A 19,148-nucleotide genomic window follows, 5' to 3' on the forward strand; every position below is an offset into this window, starting at 1 on the left:
AAGTATCTCCAGGCCTTTCTGAAGTCATCCTGCTGGTCATGTCTTATAGAACAATAATATACCATAATATTTATATACCACAATTTATTCAACCATTCTCCAATTGATGGGCATCCACTCAGTTTCCACTTTCTGGCCACTACAAAGAGGGCTGCCACAAATATTCTTGCACATACAGGTCCCTTTCCCTTCTTTAAAATCTCATTGGGATATAAGCCTAGTAGTAACACTGCTGGATCAAAGGGTATGCACACTTTGATAATTTTTTGAACATAAATCCAAATTGCTCTCCAGAATGGCTGGATGTATTCACAATTCCACCACCAACGTATCAGTATCCCAGTTTTCCAACATCTCTTCCAACATTCCGCATTATCTTTCCCTATCATTCTAGTCAATCTGACAGGTGTATAGTGGTATCTCAGAGATGTCTTAATTTTTCTAATTAATAATAACTTGGAACATCTTTTCATATGGCAAGAAATAGTTTCAAATTCTTCATCTGAGAATTGTTGTTCATATCCTTTGACCATTTATGAATTGGAGAATGGCTTAATTTCTTATAAATTAGAGTCAATTCTCTATAAATTTTGGAAATGAGGCCTTTATCAGAACCTTTGACTGTAAAAATGTTTTCCCAGCTTATTGCTTCCCTTCTAATCTTGTCTGTATTAGCTTTGTTTGTACAAAAACTTTTCCATTTGATATAATCAAAATTTTGTATTTTGTGATCTATAATGATCTCTAGTTCTTCTTTGGTCATAAATTCCTTCCTCTTCCACAGGTCTGAGAAGTAAATTATCCTATGTTCTTCTAATTTATTTATAATCTCATTCTTTATGTCTAGGTCATGAACCCATTTTGACCCTATATTGGTATATGGTGTTAAGTGTGAGTCAATGCCTAGTTTCTGCCATACTAATTCCCAATTTTCCCAGCAATTTTTGTCAAACACTGAGTTCTTATCCCAAAAGCTGGGGTCTTTGGGTTTGTCAAACACTAGATTATTATAGTTATTTTGTCCTTTGAACCTAACTTATTCCATGGATCAACTAATCTATTTCTTAGCTAATACCTTGTATAGCCTTGTATAGTAACGGCAGCCACCACAACAGAAAGGTGCGGGGGATATACAGTGCATGCTGCACATGTCATGTCCATTGCAAGGGGAATTCACTGCAGCAGTGAAGATTGGAAGTGGGAGCATGGAGAGTGTGGGAAATGGAGGCATCACAGTGCAGAGGCAGCTTGGAGGAAGTTGGGCATTGCAGTCTGTATGTCTCTGTGTGGGCAAAGTTATTTCTGGTATATTGTTTTTGTAGCACTGTATATATATATATATGTATTTTACTAATAACAATTTGGAATCCCTAGAAAATAATGATGTCAAGAAAAAGAAAAATTGACTCGGAGTGTAGGATATTCAAAGAACAGTAGACTTATGATTACTTTTTCATGCAGTACAAGGAAAGAGCGGTTTGTGTTCAAACAATATAATTTGCATCGACACTATGAAACTCAATATAAAGATAAATATGATTGTTTGGTTGGAGAAGTTAGAAAAGATAAAATATTAAAACTGAAAAATACATTGACAACTCAGCAAAATACTTTTGTGAAGCAGAAGCAGCTAAATATTTCATCACTGTGAGCAAGTCTTCAAGTTGCCAAGCTAATAGCATGCACTGGCAGACCATTCATGGAGGGAGAATTTGTTAAAGAATGCCTTCTTTCTATTGCCAAAGAGATATTTCCAGAGAAGGCTGATTTATTTAATACAGCGAGTCTTTTAGGACTTACAACTACATGGAGGATTGAAAAAATGGGAGACAATCTGCATCAGTATTTGCAAAATTCCATAAAAATTTTTTTTATATTTTTCCTTGGCACTCAACGAAAGCAATGATGTTCCTGATTCTGCAGAACTTCTAATTTTTATTTGTGGGACAAATGATTATTTTGAAGTCATAGAAGAGTTTGCTGCACTTCAAAGCATCAAAGGAACAACTACAGGAGAGGATATCTATGAAAAGGTTTGCCAAACTATGAATGGTTTGGAGCTGGACTGGGCTAAACTAGCCAGCATGACAACTGATGGTGCTCCTAGCATGGTGGGGTCTAAGAAAGGAGTAATTGCTCGCATTAACCAAGAGATGGACAAACATAACCATTCTCATCCAATAGCCATATACTGCCTCATCTACCAACAAGAGCTTCTATAGAAGCTATTGATCATCCTTTTGATTTTTTTACTCATTTTTTTAAAGCCTGTAGGGTCTGTCTTCAGGGCAAGGAGGTTATCAGCTTCCTCTACAGAGCAGGAATATGTGTATGGACAGTAGCTGTCCTGCAAATGGGCTGCAAAGAGCAGGGAGGTAGAGGAATGCTCTGGGAAAAAGTTCCCCACCAGAAGTGACTCAGACCTAGGTAGCACAGGGCCGAGCTGCCGAAGTACCCAGTGAAGAACCCTGCTGTGCAGATTGGTAACTGTTCTGGGGCTAGAAGCTGAGCAGTGAAAGTGTCACTACACCAAGAAAGAGCCCGCTGTGGTGCTGTAGGTATTAGCAGGTGACCAGTGAATAGCCTGGCACGCACCAGAAGTGTCTCTGTCCAGGGAAGCATAGTTATGCTGTGGAAGTTCTATTGCCCCAGACTGAGCCCCACACTGTGCAGATTAGAGGCTGCCCTGTGCTGTGCCCCTCTGCCATGCAGATTTGTGACTGCCCCAGCCCATGCTGCAGAATGCAGCTGCACAGCTATGCTGTGGTCTGTGTTGAGTCACTTTCAGTTTTGTGTGGGTATAGCCAGATCTTGTTAGGTTGTGGCATTTTTTAGAGTATCCTCTATTTTTGGCTTTAATTTCTCTGCTGGTCTGCTTTGTAATCAAGGCAGAGCAGTCAGCCTATGGCAGAGTCATCTCTATCACTTTTCTAACCACAGAGACCACCTCCACCCCTGGTCTGCTATGGACTTTAGCCTTTGGTTCTATCCCTGCCTGCACTGGTCTGCTCTGGCCCCTCAGAATAAACCTTTCCTGGTGATGTTCCAGATTATCTTTGGTTGGTACATTGTTGTACTTCTAATCTTTGTGAATTTTACCAGTCAAGCGCTATTTTTAAGGCTGAATTTAATAATTACTCATGAGGATATGAGAGGAGCTTAGAAAAGTATGTGTGCCTTCTCTGCCATCTTGGCTCTGCCCCCTAAAACTAAATTTTTATACTCTAATTTATAACTGGGCCAAAGAACAAATCATAGTTATTATAAGTACTATAATTGGGTTTATGAAAGGGATAACAATGGGATAGCGTATCAATATTGATGAGAAGCAGAGTTAACCATCTTTAGGGTTAAATGTATGCCTTTTAAAACCAATATTAACAAGTAGGAAAATAGACTCAATAAACTGAACAAAATAAAAGATATTAGAAAATTTATAAAGTAACAACCTTAAAATATAATTAAAAGAAGAAATTTTTAAAATAGAAGAGAAAGTTTAGATTGAATGTCTTAGATTAGATAAATATGTATTCAGGTTCTAACAAGCCCTTAAAGAACTATTACCTGTGATGCTTAAAAAAAAAAGTCCCCCAAATAGGAGCAAAGTCTTTCTATCAAACTTCCTTTAAGAAATAGGTTATCCAAGTCAAGCTGGACCAATCTGGAAGATTGGCAGATGTCAGTTTAGGGCTGATATACCTTCAAACCAGAAGGAAAACTGTGGCAACTCTGAAGTCCAGCTGTGAGAATGTGTCTACCATGAAAAGGAAAGGAGTCAGAAAGTGAATAGAGAGAGGAAAATACTGAAACACCAAGGATCTAAAATAAAAGAAATTCAGTAAAAATCCAGAATACTAGTAGATGAGGCAATAATAAGGACTCTAAAACCAGCAGGAAAGAAAAGTATTTAAACCCTGAAACAATTAAATCTTAGTTGTAAGGAAATTATTCCTCTGACATCTCATCTAAGTTTAACATTTTGAATCTTCTTTCTACTCATTGCTTTACTTTCTATGCTTGGGGCAAAACATTGCCAGAGTAGTCTCTCTTCAAAATAAAAAAAAATAACAAAAACTTGGAAGATAAGTATCATTTTTCCCTTATTTTTTCCAATTTAAACTTGTATTATCTTTATTTTCTAATTTATGAAAAGGAATTGAGTTATAGGAGAAAGTTAGTCCTAGGAAATCTGTGCTCAACTGCTACCTTACAGCATGTTTTTAGGCAAGTCATTTAACTTCTCTGGGCCTCAGTTTCCTTACTGGTAAAGACCTAGTTATCTTCAAATCTCTTTTAGAATCTAATATTCCAAAAAGTGTGCTTGCTTCCATTTCAAAATGCACATTTTTGTAAAAAGGAAAAAAATACCTTGGCATAAAAATGTTCCATGTCAAATTACTTTGAGACTTCTTTGACTGTTTATCTTCTTTCCTCCTTGCCCCTTCTCCATTAGTGTAGATGATACAACACATGAATCAGTTGGTAGCTCATGCTCACAAATAATGCAAAACTTTTTTCTTCAAAATTATGCTATTCAATTAATATTTTCATTGAAACAAATTGTTGTAGATCAACATATGATCGCTTGGATTTTTCCTAAATTGTCAGCTCAAATTTTAATTGTTTATGGAAATACAATAGTTTTTTTTTTTTATTAATACACCATATATTTAAGGCAAGTTACTACAGAAATTAAGTGTTCATTTTCTCATTTCTTAAGTCTTCCAAAATTTGGTTTTCTCTTCCTATTTATTCTATATATTGCTTCTCTGTATATATTCATTTATTTGTTTGTCCCAATAAATCACAAACTCCTTGAGAAAAGGGATTTTCTTTTTATTCTTTTTGCATCTCTAGAATTTAGCATGATGACTGACACAGAAAAATCTTAATAAATATTTGACACTAACAAGGAGAGCGTCTGCTATTTTCTATATCACAATCTGAAACTTAGTGGCATCCTTTAAAAATGTAATTCAGAATTAAAGTATGAACTCCACATTACTTAAAATACCAAGAATCTTTTTTTCATACAGGCATTATATTATAAAGGAGGGGAAGACAAGAAAGAGGGAGATAATAACTAACAGTTCAGGAAACTCTGAAAGTAATTTGGCATAGAAATTCTCCACAACAAATATTATGAATAAATATAAATAACTATTTTGGCACATATATATTTGAAATGTGTCCATAGATATGCTAATATGAATTACTCTTCACTGAGTGAGCCTGAGAATAAAGAAAGGAAATCAAATGTTAATGATTATCCTTAATGGAAAGAAAAGATAGGCTAAGTAAAATATGGGTCTGAATCTGGCCCTGGGAAACTCAAAATCTATGTGGGGAACCTCGATCTCTTGGGGCATTTCATGGTATGTGGTGAAATAATATCATATGATTTTGTTTAGATAAAAAAAAGTTTAAAATAGTTTAAGTGGTATCATTAATTTAAGTGGTAAATGGAAGATAGTATGTCTACTCAACTGAAAATATTGTCTCTAAAAACTGCTTTTAAGTATTCTATCAAAACTATTTTGGGACACTTTACTGGTTTAGGGATATGTGGGAGGAAGGGGGCTATTAGTACTTGTTTGTTTCTACAAAGATATAAGATATAAACATATTTTTAAATTTCTCTAAGCTTCTTTCTCTAAGTTTGAGTTGAATAAATATTTTGCAATTTGTTTTCAACTTTCTCAGCATTTCAGCTAATAGCGCACAAAAGTACAAATGGTACAAATGGTAGGAATTGGGAAGAGAGATGAGATCTTTAAAATCAGTTTAGAAAGTGTATGTTTTGGATCATGCTATAGAACTTTACCTCTGAAAAACAAAAATTACTTCCCTTTGCCACAGATAAGAGAGAGAATGCTATTAGGGTTACTAAAATCTTGTTCATATGCTTTGGCAAAACATCCAGCTCTTCAAAATATCAAAGAACTTGAAAATATGTTCTTTGTATAACAGGTTCTACCTTTTGGCAAAATCAAAACCTTAGAAAAATGATCAGAACGAGTGGGAAAACCTGCCAAGTCCCATATCTTCTTTGAGGTTCAATATTTCTTTTTGGCAAAATAGAGAAAATAACATGAATGAATAAAACTAGATCATTTTTAAACAACTCACCACTTCTGCAGATAACTTATTCCACTTTTGGACATCTAAGATAGTTTTTTGTTTTACCCCAAACATCATGCTTAAATTTGTTTCTGAAGGCAGGAATGGTAAGGAATGGATCAATGAGAAGAGAAAATTTCTGTACACTAAAATCAGTTAAAGTTAACACCCTTGAGATTAACTTAACATACTAGTCTGTTGTATTTGCTCACCTGATCTGAGAACACTCTAATGTATAGTTTTGGGTCATTATGTCAAACAGCCTATTAGAAATATGCTAAATATACACCTGTGGGTAACAAACATGAGTGAAAGGATGTGTATCCTTAATATTTTATATTCTCCCATATTGATATTCTCAGTTATTTATTTCTCTGTCAAATTCCAGTTACTCTCATAATAACATACTTGTCCCAAAGTGCATATGACTCCAAATCTCATATATTTTTATTGCTTTTCTTTGTTTTGGATATATGTACCATAATAACTTCCTTCTTGAAGTTTATTTCTTTTCACATGCCTGCCCAGAAATTTAAGAATTAGTTTTCTTGCAACTGAAAGTGCTGCATTTGCTCTTTATTTTATTATGCACCATTCCATATTATTCCTTTTTAATGCTTCTCATATATGCTTCTTTGTCATTTTCATTCTCTCCATGTAGCATGTCTCTCCTCCCAGGAGTCTCTAAGCACTTTATCCTCATTCTCTCTGCTGGCTATTTTTTTTCTTCAAGGACATGTATTTCTTGTCTTTTAGAGACTATCCATCCTCAAGCAATTTCTAATTCTTTAGAAAACTTAAATTCAAACTGTCAGCCCCTCAAGCTAAGTTTTCAGGTTTATGTTTCACCATATCTAAATCTAAATGAGGCACAAGCAGCATAATGAACCTTGGCCACATTTCAAGATTCAGTTCTGTGACACAGAAAAGGAAAAACATTTCTGCAGAAGGAGGAACAATTTTTGTAATCTGACAATAGTCAGTAGATATCTTTGCTAATATAATCAAAAATGAATAGTGATAATGTTGTCAGTATGAAAACAATGGCCAACTGTTCGTATTGTAAACTATATCTACATTCACCCTTAGTAGCATCTGGGAAATATTGTTATAAAGATTATTGGCAAAATTTAATGTTGGTTGATACAGAAATTTTGAACTACAGTCCTTAAGTAAGTATTAATCATAGTGTTCTGTGCACAAATATTGCTTAATTAATATGTCTTAAAATTTAATTGATGAATGACTCCTGCTTTTAAAAATATTTTGATATAAAGTCAGGTTATGATTAATGAAGATTGAAAATATAAAGTTAAATTTATGGCAAATTATAAAATTATAAATTGTTGCATTTAAAGTGAACCAACATCCAATTAATGAGATATGAGCTAATTAGGGGCTTAAACATGATACTACATTATCAGTTTTTACTTACCTATAACCTGAAAAATAAATCCCTTCACAAAATGACTTTTGACTAAAGACAAAAACTACTTAGATCTATCATGCCATTTCATGGAAGATAGTTTAAAAGAGGAAATTTAGTCATGAAGTATGGGTCATCACCAAGGGAAATGAGAATGGAATCTTGTAAGAAGTCAGAGCAACCACAGAATTATAAAAAACCCATGAGGACAAGCCTCTAGTGCAAGCAAAGGTATAAAGAGAGACATCAGCTTCAGCCACCTCCTCTCTTTGACCGAAGGATTTTGTCAGTTTCAAATGACCCCCAAAGGAGGCTGGACTTCCCATTTTCCCATAAATGTTCTACAACATTGTTGAATTGGCTGATGGTAATATGGAGCCAATGATAGATTGGGCATAGATCCACAGCTCCATAATGAATGTATAATAAGAAAAAGTGATTTTTAAAAATCATCACAACCTAAATTACACACTTATGTGATATCAAAATTAAGAAAAAATTGAAAATAAAGAAAATAAATAATTATTCATATGATACTCAAATTAATAAGACAACAGAAATCTTAAATTATTCAATATCAAAAAGAAAAAGTAGCCAAGCCATATAGAAACTAGTGATATGGAGAAATATATAGTGTAACTGAATTTGTAACTGAATCCTAGCAAACAAACAATTATAAACATCCATGAAAAACATTTTCAGTAATTCAAAAATAAAAATTACTGAGTTTGTTTGATAGCTATTTTTCTATTACTAAAAGCCAGGTAGGAAAAGAAAGAATGAGAACTACAGATCCATCTCAGTAAAGAATGCTGATACACGACTTTTAAATAAAATTTCAGAAAAATATACTAAGACATGAGGATACATATACATGTATTCATAATACAGTATGTACATGTGTAAATATGATGAAGTACTTTTATACATGAATATATAAATAAATATGTTTGGTGTGTGTATCTACTTAATGAAATAGATAGATATCAATATCTTTCTAAAAAGAAGGAATAAAAATAAAGATTTGTATGTATAAAACTTCAAGAGGAAGATAGAGAGACACAGAGACAAGAGACAGAGAGATAGAGACTGCAAAATCGTGAGAGAGTTGATTCAAGGATTATTCACCATTAAAATAATTAACATGATCATTAATTAAATGTTAATTTTACAATCTAATTAAATATTTAAGAGAAAAAAACAGTGTGATCATGTAAATAAAAAAGATTGACAAAATGTACATTTGTGCTTGAAGAAACAAAATTTACCATTTTATTATAAGCCAAATAGTAGAAATTTATGTAGTGCAGAAACACATGGAATTTCTCCTAGTATTGTTACTAAGCCAGGACTTCCATTTTCCTTCTCTGTTATTTGCTATAAACATATGGTTTAAAAAAAATTCTGTTAGTAATATCTCTTAAATGAAAGACATAAATATCAGTGATTAATGCTGTTTTCATATGATATTATGGCATATTAGGCAAACAATCAAAACAAGAGAATCAAGAAATATGCCAAGACAATAGTTTCAGTAAAAAGAGACATCCAAAATGTACGAACTATCAAAGTGCCTATAAAATGTTAAGAAAAACTGGGAGGCACTAAAAGACAGAAATTCCATCTGAATACCAAATTCTATTTGAAAAACCAGTTTTAAAATCTCAAGGTAAGTGTTGCTAGCCATATGAATTAAGGGAGGATAATATTTCTTTCTTTCTTTTTGTGTATGTGTGTGTGTGTTTAAGCTTTTATTTTCAAAACACATGCATAGATAGTTTTCAATATCATAATCTTGCAAAACCTTGTGTTCCCTCCCTTCTCTCCATTCCCTCCCCTAGGTGGCAAATAATCCAATATATGTTAAACACATGTAATTCTTCTATATATATATATTTCCACAATTATCATGCTGCACAAGAAAAATAAGATCAAAAAAGAAAAAAATATATAAGCAAACAACAACAAAAAAGATGAAAAGACTGTATTGTGATCTACACAGTCTCCATTGTCCTTTCTCTGGGTACAGATGGCTCTCTCCATCACAAGACCATTGGAACTAGCTGAAATCAAATCGCTATTGAAAAGAGCCATGTCCATCAGAATTAATCATTGCATATAATCGTACTGCTATCATGTACAATGATTTCCTGGTTCTACTAAACCTTAGTAGAATCAGTTCATGTAAGTCTCTCCAGGCTTCTCTGAAATCAGAGAGGATATATTTCTAAAATAATAAATAATATTACAAAACCCATTAAAGTTATTTTGTCTGTATTTTTAAAATGAATTAGTTCTGATAAGCAAAAATAATTTTAAAAAACCATTAATTACCCCATGGTTCTACCAATTCAAAAGGAAAAGTTTCCATCAGATTTGATAAGAAATAACAAGAGGAGTTGAACTAAAAATAAGTTTAGATTAGAAAGCATAGCATACAAAACAATTAGTATGAAATAGATATATCTGGTTAATTTCAAATGCCATATTACAAAAATGAAGGTGTCATAACAATTCCAGCTTAGAGGATTATTCTTAATGTAGTAACCAAGAGAGTGTTTAAAAAAAAAAAAAAGACAATTTGACTAAATTCAATTTAAAATGTTTTCAACAATTAGGTAATCTAGAAAAACATGGACATTCAAAAATGTATTTTATCGATACCCATATAAGGACATGCTGCAAATCACTACCAATAGAGAATTTTCAGTAAAAACAATTATGATATTTTATCTCGTACCCTGAAAATTGGCAAAAATGAAAGAAAGATTTAAAGTTTTGAGGTACTATATTGAATAGACAACAATTGAGACTAAGTAATAAAAGTTGAAAGTTAATCTCCTTTGGTACAGAAACCCCATACTCCAAGGAAGTAAGTGGAAAGTACATCTGATATATATATTAAAATATTTAAAGCATTTTTGTATAGTTAAAAAAATAGAGATAAACTGGGCATTGGTACTTGAGGGAATGCTTAAACAAAGTAATGCAGATAAAATGTAATAGTATGAATACTATTTTAAAAATAAATAAAATTTTAGAAAAAGAATTAAAACATGTTTAAATTTATCACATGCAAAAACCAATATGAGTGATTAAGGGATATCTCAGGAGAATTAAGACCTGGTACAATTATGTAAACAGAACAAGAAAACAACACAGACAACTATAGGAATATAAAATAAAATGAAATAAAATAAAACTATTTTCTCTGCTAATTATAAGAACTTATCTTTATCCTGGAAGATATGAGAAAACTTACCTCTCTTTTCCCCACATTAGAAAGAGGGGTACATAAGTTTATTTTAGACAATTTTGCTATCTAATAAAAATGATGTATTATGGTTGTATTACTGGATCCTAATGTAATCATTAGCATATAGTAAATACTTTACAAATTCATTTTAATTTGGTTGACTTTTATTTGCTGGAAGGAAAAACTTACTCACCCAGGAAAGGAGAGGAAATTGGATTTACTAAAAAAATATATCAATAACAACCCAAGTATAAACTGATCCCATACATTTGTGTAGATATGATTCAGACTTTTAAATAATGTTCAGAATACCTAGTTTCCATGTAATTGGTCTTAAATAAAAGGCTATTTTGTATAAAATGAAATTTATCAATCATTTTTACTGCCATATTTCCTCACTGAACAAACTGATCCATGATCTGACGTCCATATGATATTTGGGAATTTTGCTAAAGGATAAATGAAAAGAAACTTGTTTCTCCAGAAAGAAACACCTAATATTATTTCTTTAGGAACACCTATGTCTATTAGTCCTAGGAAATTTAAAACTGCTTTTCAGATAAGTGACATACATTTAATTTTGTCAGTCTTGCTTTTAGAATGTGGCTAATAAATATACTGAAGGTAAGTTTGAAGACCTAATTGAACATATCATTCAAAATTGCAGTGTAAATTTGTTCTCTATTATGAAATTTATGAAAAATGTCTCCAGTACATTATAATTTGTGACAATTTCAAACATGATTTTTATTGCAGAGAAAATATACAGTGTGCTACTTATAAGAACATTTGGTACTTTTCATGTTTCTCATTTTTTATTTCAACTTTTTGGGAACTTTTCCTCAATGTGCAGTAGATTTCTATGAGATTGAAATTTATTTCCCACACTTCTTTTGTATGAGATGCTTACATAGCCCTCCACATTTTAAGAGTAGTCCAGATTACCATTTGCATTTTATATATGATCAAACAAAAACATTCTTATCCGATATTTAAAGTACAAAAGAAATAATTATAGCCAAGATCAAAACCGAATTACATTTTTAGAGCTGGTATAGTTTCTATGGGGGAGTGCTAACTTCTAATTTGCTTAAAATAACTTTGTATATTTTATAGCAACAGAGGCCGTATTAGAATTTGAAGTTTCTACAATCTAATGCCCAGTAATTATAAATGCCAGATACATCTTACTGTTTTCCCATTTTGAAGAATATTTTTTTTTTTACTAATTTTAGTGGAATAGCAACTTCTCGACCATCAGTAGAATATAATAATAAATTCCAACAATATTATTTTATTTAATCCTTTCCATCTTCTGACCTAGATAGGAAAATTGGGGCTCTCACTAAGTTTTGCTCTTTGTTATACTACTGTATTATGACATCATGTGGAAATTTGTTCCATATCTACCTCTCAGTGACATCAACACATCTCCAATCTCATTGCCTTCTTAATAGCATTAGAGGGAATGAAATTACAGATCCCAGACCTGGATAGTAAGACTTTCTCCCATGATCTTCCTTAAAGATACATAAAAGTAAATTTGATCTAATTTTTGTATGATTTATCTTTTTTACCTTTTTTATCTTTTGGATTTTGCCAATTTATTTTTATTTAGGTGTCATTCATTAATCCATTTTGTTACAAGAAAGTATCTGCATCTTGGCTAAGTTGGAAGTGCAGGAGCTACTCAAAGGAAAGACTCCACTATTAATTGGCTTTGAATAATTCCATTTCTAACCTGAGTTGGTTCTCATCTCTTCAGAAACATTAATTATTGCCCTAACGCCTAAGACTTTCCATATTGATGCCAAATTGTAGTGTTTTCTTCTTTATTATAATATGATGGTTCTCTCTGGGAGCAGGTTTTTTGGGGAAGTTTTCTGGTGGCAGTCTTAGTTTCAGTTCCAAGTAATAATCACTTCAAATACAGCCAGCTGATAAAATCCAAACATTTATTTTCTCCTTCCTTGATTCCAAGAGCTCTTGAAGCTTGTCCTTTGCTTCTGCCTCTGCCTCAACTCCGACTCATGACTTTCAATCTTCCTAAGTGACTTCTGGCTCTAGCTCAACTCCACTCGTGGCTTCTTCTGAACTGATTCTAACTGATTCACTGAAGCTCTTTGTATGCTCTTTGTAAAAGGTTGACTCCTCCTCCAAGAGAGTGGGATTGTGGGTTTCTCACTTGTGAATCTCCCAAAAGTGTGAACTCCAATGAGTATTTAAATACATTAGTGAGCTAGAGAATTTGCTAAGTACCATGCTAAATTAGGCAACTGACTTATCATTTAGTAAGGATTCTAACACCAAACAGTATAGACACTGGGTCACTTTAGTCCTGTGGCAGCCCAGAACTCTTCAAGTCTAACAAGCTACCAAGCTACCAACTTAGACACTCTAGTTGTAGGTATTAAAGACAAGCTTGGCTCAAAGTTATTATTTTATTATATGTTGTGAAAAATCACTCTTCATATATATATATATATATATATATATATATATATATATAATGACAACAGTAATCACAAAGTACAAAACAATCACATTCAAAATCAAATAGTAAAGAAAGAAGGTATCTATTATGAAGTTTACATCTTTAGAAGATTAATTGAATGTATTATAGGAGATTTACCTCAAAAAATAAAGCATTCTCAGGGTCATCATTCCTGTTTTTGGAACACCAATGACAACTAGAGGGTCCTGCTTCCAGTCATTTGTGTTATCAATGAAGAACTTTCACAATGAGATGATGAGGATTTGCCATAGTGAGTACTGAGAAAGTGATTATTCTAGACATTGTCTGTTATTTTCTCAACTCTTTTTACTTTGCATTAGTTAACACAGATCTTTCATATTTCTTCAGAATCAAATCTCTTGTCATTTATTACAGCCCAATAATATTACATTGACTTTATATAACACTGTTACTCTCATTTATAAACATCTACTCTTTTTACATGTTTTTGCTCTTAAAATTTTTGCTATAAATATTTTGTTCTTTATAGGTACTTTTTTCTTGTTTATAGATTCCTTGAAGTATGAATGAAAAATATCAATGAGAATTTGAAATGTCTAGAAGAAAATCCAACTGGCCCAGAAAATAGGTCAAGGAGAGATAATTTAAATCACTGGACAAAGGGTAACAAAGATGGCAGGTTTAGGGGCAGCTACCAAACTGCCTTCACACAACTTTAAAATAACATATATAATCATATTTTAAAGTGACAGAGACAACAGAAGTTAGGAGTGAGACATTTTGTCCAACTTAGAAAAATTTTAGAGGGTGACAGAAGAATGACACAGGGATGAAATCCACACAGAAGGCTATGGCAACTGACCACAGTAATAGTAGTTGTAACTTCAGAACCTTTCAATCTAGAAATGGTAAGGGAGACAGAAACCTGGCAGAAAGACATTGCAGAGAAACTTTTGTTGCCACTGGGTTTAGTTGGTTTGACTGGCAACTCTGTTGTCCATGTGTCATTATGAGTTGGAATTCCAGGGTGGAGAGGAGCACTGACTCTTGTAATTTCCAGGATCTATGAGGATTTTTTGAATAAAAGAGTGACCACACCTCTCCCTGGATCACACTATTTTGGAAGCATGAAAAACTTATAGACCCACAAAACTATCTCTGGAAACAGCAGTATAAAAAAAGCCCGAAGTTTGGGACATTGCCTTCTCTCCCCTCAAAGAGCAGAACCCAACTTCAATATGTAGTTCAGACTGGAAAATAAGCAAACAACCACCACCAAAACAATTTGGCCATAAAAAAGCTGCTATACTGTACACTCTGGTCTCAGAAAAAGAGAATGGTGGAAAAACAACTACAAACAAAAATCTCAAAGGGAAATACTAATTAGACTGAAAACCAACAAAAATTCCTGGAAGAAATAAAGAGATGAGTGATATAGAAAAATATGTGAGGTCTTTAAAGAATTACAGATGAAAGATAGAAGCTGAGTAGAAAATTTGACATTCAAAAAATAGATGAAATAGAATGATAAAAAAGTAAACATAACTAAGAAATTGTAAGAGATTAAAAAAGATTGAATTTGTTAACATTTCTATATAGGAAGATGATACATTAACTATTTTGAACTTTAACATAATCCAATGCAACCACAAAAGGATCCAACACAAATACAAAAGATAAATAGTGAAACCCTGAACCCCAGAATGGTACAGGACTTGGCAACACCCATCCAATACCAGAAGGAAGTCAGCAGCACTAGCCCAGGGCATAAAGCTGCTGTTGCCTATGGAGGCAGCTTGGGACAATCTATCTTTCCCTTAAGAGTAGAACTCAACCTTTAAAAAATGAGCAAAAAAGTAAAAATAATTCTGACCATAGATAGCTTTTATTGAGAAAGAGAAGAACAGATTTCAAACCCAGAGGATGCTAAAGGTAAATTGTCTCCAGATGAAGTCCCAAAGCATGATATGAATTGGTGCCCATCTCCCAAGGCTCTCTTGAAAGAATTCAAAAAAGTATCTTAAAAGAAAGTTAGAAGAAAAATGGGGAAAGGAAATAAGAATGTGGTAAGAGAGTTTGGAAAGATAAACACAGAAGAAAACTCCTTAAAAATAGATGTAATATATTTAGTGAAATGAAAAAAAATCATTTAACTTCTTAAAAAATAGATTTGATGAAATGGAAAAAATATATAACTTCTTACAGAATAGATTTGAAAAAGAAGCCAACTCACTGGAAAACAAAATTTGTGAATTGGAAAAAAAAATCCAATGAACAAAATAATTCATTTAAAAGCTCAATTGGACAAATGCAAAAGGAGATTAAAAAGCTAATTGAAGAAAGTAATTCACTAAAATTAGAATTGAACAAATGGAAGTGAATATATAGATGATATGTCAAGAATCAGTCAAACAAAACCCCAAAAAAGGAAAAAAAATACAAGAAAATATAAAAAATACTTCATTGGAAAAACAACTGATCTGGAAAATAGCTCTAAGATGGACAATATAACAATCATTGGACTTCCCGAAAACTGTGATGAAAAATAGAGCTTAATAGCCTTTTGTATAATTACAAGAAACTGGAAATTGAGTGGATGCCCATCAGTTGTAGAATGGCTGAATAAATTATGGCATATGCATGTTATAGAATATTATTGTTGTATAAGAAGTGATCAGCAGAATGATTTCAGAGAGGTTTGGAGAGACTTATGTGAATTGAGGCTAACTGAAGTGAGTAAAACCAGGAGAACATTGTACACAGCAACAGAAAGATTATACAAAGATTAATTCTGATGGATGAGGCTCTTTTCAACAATGAGATGATTGAGGCCAGTTCTGATAATCTTGTGATGAAGAGAGCCATCTACATCCAGAGAGAGGGCTGTGGGAAATGAGCGAGAATCACAAAATAGCATTTTCATTATTTTTGTTGTTGTTTACTTGCATTTTGTTTTCTTTCTATTTTTTTCCCTTTAGAATCTGATTTTTCTTGTGCAGCACAATGATTGTATAAATATGTATACATATATTGGACTTAGTATATATTTAACATACACTGGATTTCTTGCTATCTAGGAGAGGAAGGGAAAGGGGAAAAACATAGAAATCAAGGTTTTGTAGGGATGAATATTAAAAATTTTTCTATGCATATGTTTTGAAAATAAAAAGCTTTGTTAAAAAAAGAGCTTCAATATCATTTTCCAGAAAATCATCAAGGAAAACTACCCTGATATCCTAGAACCAAAGTATATAGCCATTGAAAGAATTCAATAATCACTTCCTGAAAGTGACCCCAAAATGAATACTCCATGGAATATCAGAGCTAAATTTTGGAATTATAAGATCAAGGAGAAAATATCTCAAGCAGCCAGGGGAAAAAAATTTCAAATATCGAGGAACCACAATCATGATTAACCATGACATAGCAGCTTCCAATTTAAAGAACTGAAAGGCCTGAAATCTGATATTCAAAGGAACTTGGATTGCAGCCAAGAATCAATTATCTAGCAAAATTAAGCATTACCTTTCAGGTGAAAAGATGGCTATTCAATGAAACAGGTGAATTTTATTTATTTCTGATGAAAAGACCATAGCTGAAAAGAAAATTTGATGTTCAAATATGAAACAGAAGAGAAGCATAAAAATGTACTAAGCATATGTACTAATATCAGTACTAAGCATACATTCACCAAATGGCATACCATCCAAATTCGTATAGGAGAAGTTAAGAGAGCTGCAAGAAGAATTAGAAAGCAAAACTATGCTACTGCACAATCTCATCACTGTTTTCTCAGAACTGCTTAAATAGAACCACAAAATAAAAAAGCAAGAAGTCAAAGAGGTAAATAGAATTTTAGAAAAGTTAAATATAATAGATTTTTGGAGAAAATTCATTGGATACAAAAAAATATATACTTTTTTCTCAGCAGTACATAGAACTTACCCCCAAAATGACTATGTATCAGGGCATAAAAACATCAAAATCAAATGCAGAAAGGCAGAAAGTGTAAATGCATCATCCATGATATAATAAAAGACTAGGGAAAAATAGAGCAAAATTAATTGGAAACTAATAATCTTATCCTAAAGAATGAGTGGGTGAAACAACAAATCATAGACACAATCACTAAATTAATCCAAGAAAATGACAATAATGAGACAACATACCAAAATTTATGGGTTTCAGCCAAAGCAGTTCTAAGGGGAAATTTTATATGTCTACATGATTACTTGCATAAAATATTGAAAAAAAAAGATCAATGAATTGTTCATGCAACTAAAAAAGCTAGAAAAAGAACAAATTAAAAGTACTCAATGTAATACCTAATTTGAAATTAAGAAAATTAAAGGGGAGATTAATAAAACTGAAAGTAAGAAAACCATTGAATTAGTATACTAATAATTAGTAAGTAGTAACTAATAACTAGTAAGTAATCATTGGTATTATGAAAAAAATAACAGAGAAACCTTTAGTTAATTTAATTAGAAAAAAGAAAGAAAAAATATCAAATTGGTAGTATCAAAAATGAAAAGATTGAATTTTCCACCAGTAAAAAGGAAATTAGAGCAATAATTAAGAGTTATTTTACCTAATTATGTGTTAATAAATTTGATAATCTAAGTGAAATGTATGAATACTTATAAAAATATACATTGCTCAGATTAACAGAAGAGGAAATAAATTACTTAAATAGTCCCATTTTAGAAACAAGCTATTAATCTCCTCTCTAAGAAAAAATTTGCAGGGCCAGTTAGATTTATATGTGAATTCTACCAAACATTTAAAGAACAAATAATTCCAATACTATGTAGACTATTTGGAAAAATGGAGAAAGAGAGTCCTACCACATTCCTTTTATGATGAAGATATGGTGCTAATATCTAAATCAGATAGGGTCAAAACAGAGAAAGAAAATTATAGACCAATTTCCCTAATGAATATTGATACAAAATTTTTTAACAAAATATTAGCAAAGAGATTACAGAAAGTCATCCCCATGAAAGTACACCATGACCAAGTAGAATTTATACCTGGAATGCAGGGCTGCTTTAATATTAAGAAAACTATTAGCATAATTGACTATAACAATAGACAAACTAATAAAAATCATATGATTATCTCAGTACATTAAGAAATAGCACTTGACAAAATACAACATCCATTCCTATTAAAAAAAAAAACTAAAGAGCATAGGAATAAATAGAGTTTTACTTGAAATGTTCGTAGCATCGATTTAAAACCATCAACAAGCATCATATGAAATGAGGTAATTACTAAAGCCATTCCCAATAAGATCAGAATTGAAATGAGATTGCCCACTTTCACCATTACTATTCAACATTATATTAGAAATGTTAGCTTTAGTAATATGAAATTAAAGAAATCAGAGTATGTAATGAGGAAACCAAATTATTGCTTTTTGCAGCTGTTATGATGGCATATTTAGAGAATCCTAGAAAATCAATTAAAATACTACTAGAAACAATCCACAACTTCAGCAAAGTTGCAGAACACAAAATAAATGTGTTAATAGGTAGGCTGAGCTAATATAATAAAAATGACAATACTACCTAAATTTATATACTTATCCAGTGTCATATCAATCAAACTTTTAAGAAATTACTTTACAGAGCTAGAAAAAAAAGTATAGCAAAATTCATTTGGTAAAACAAAAAGTCAAGACTTTCAAGGGAATTAATTTTTTAAAATATCGATGAGGTTGGCCTATGTGTACCAGACCTAAAACTATATTATAAAGCAGTGGTTATCAAAACCATTTGATACTGGCTAAGAAACAGAGTAGTTTATCAGTGGAATAGGTTAGTATAACAAAACACCATAGTCAATGACTTTAGTAACCTAGTGTT

The sequence above is a fragment of the Sarcophilus harrisii genome, chromosome 1 (genome assembly GCF_902635505.1).
Source record: "Sarcophilus harrisii chromosome 1, mSarHar1.11, whole genome shotgun sequence".
NCBI classification, from domain to species: Eukaryota; Metazoa; Chordata; class Mammalia; order Dasyuromorphia; family Dasyuridae; genus Sarcophilus; species Sarcophilus harrisii.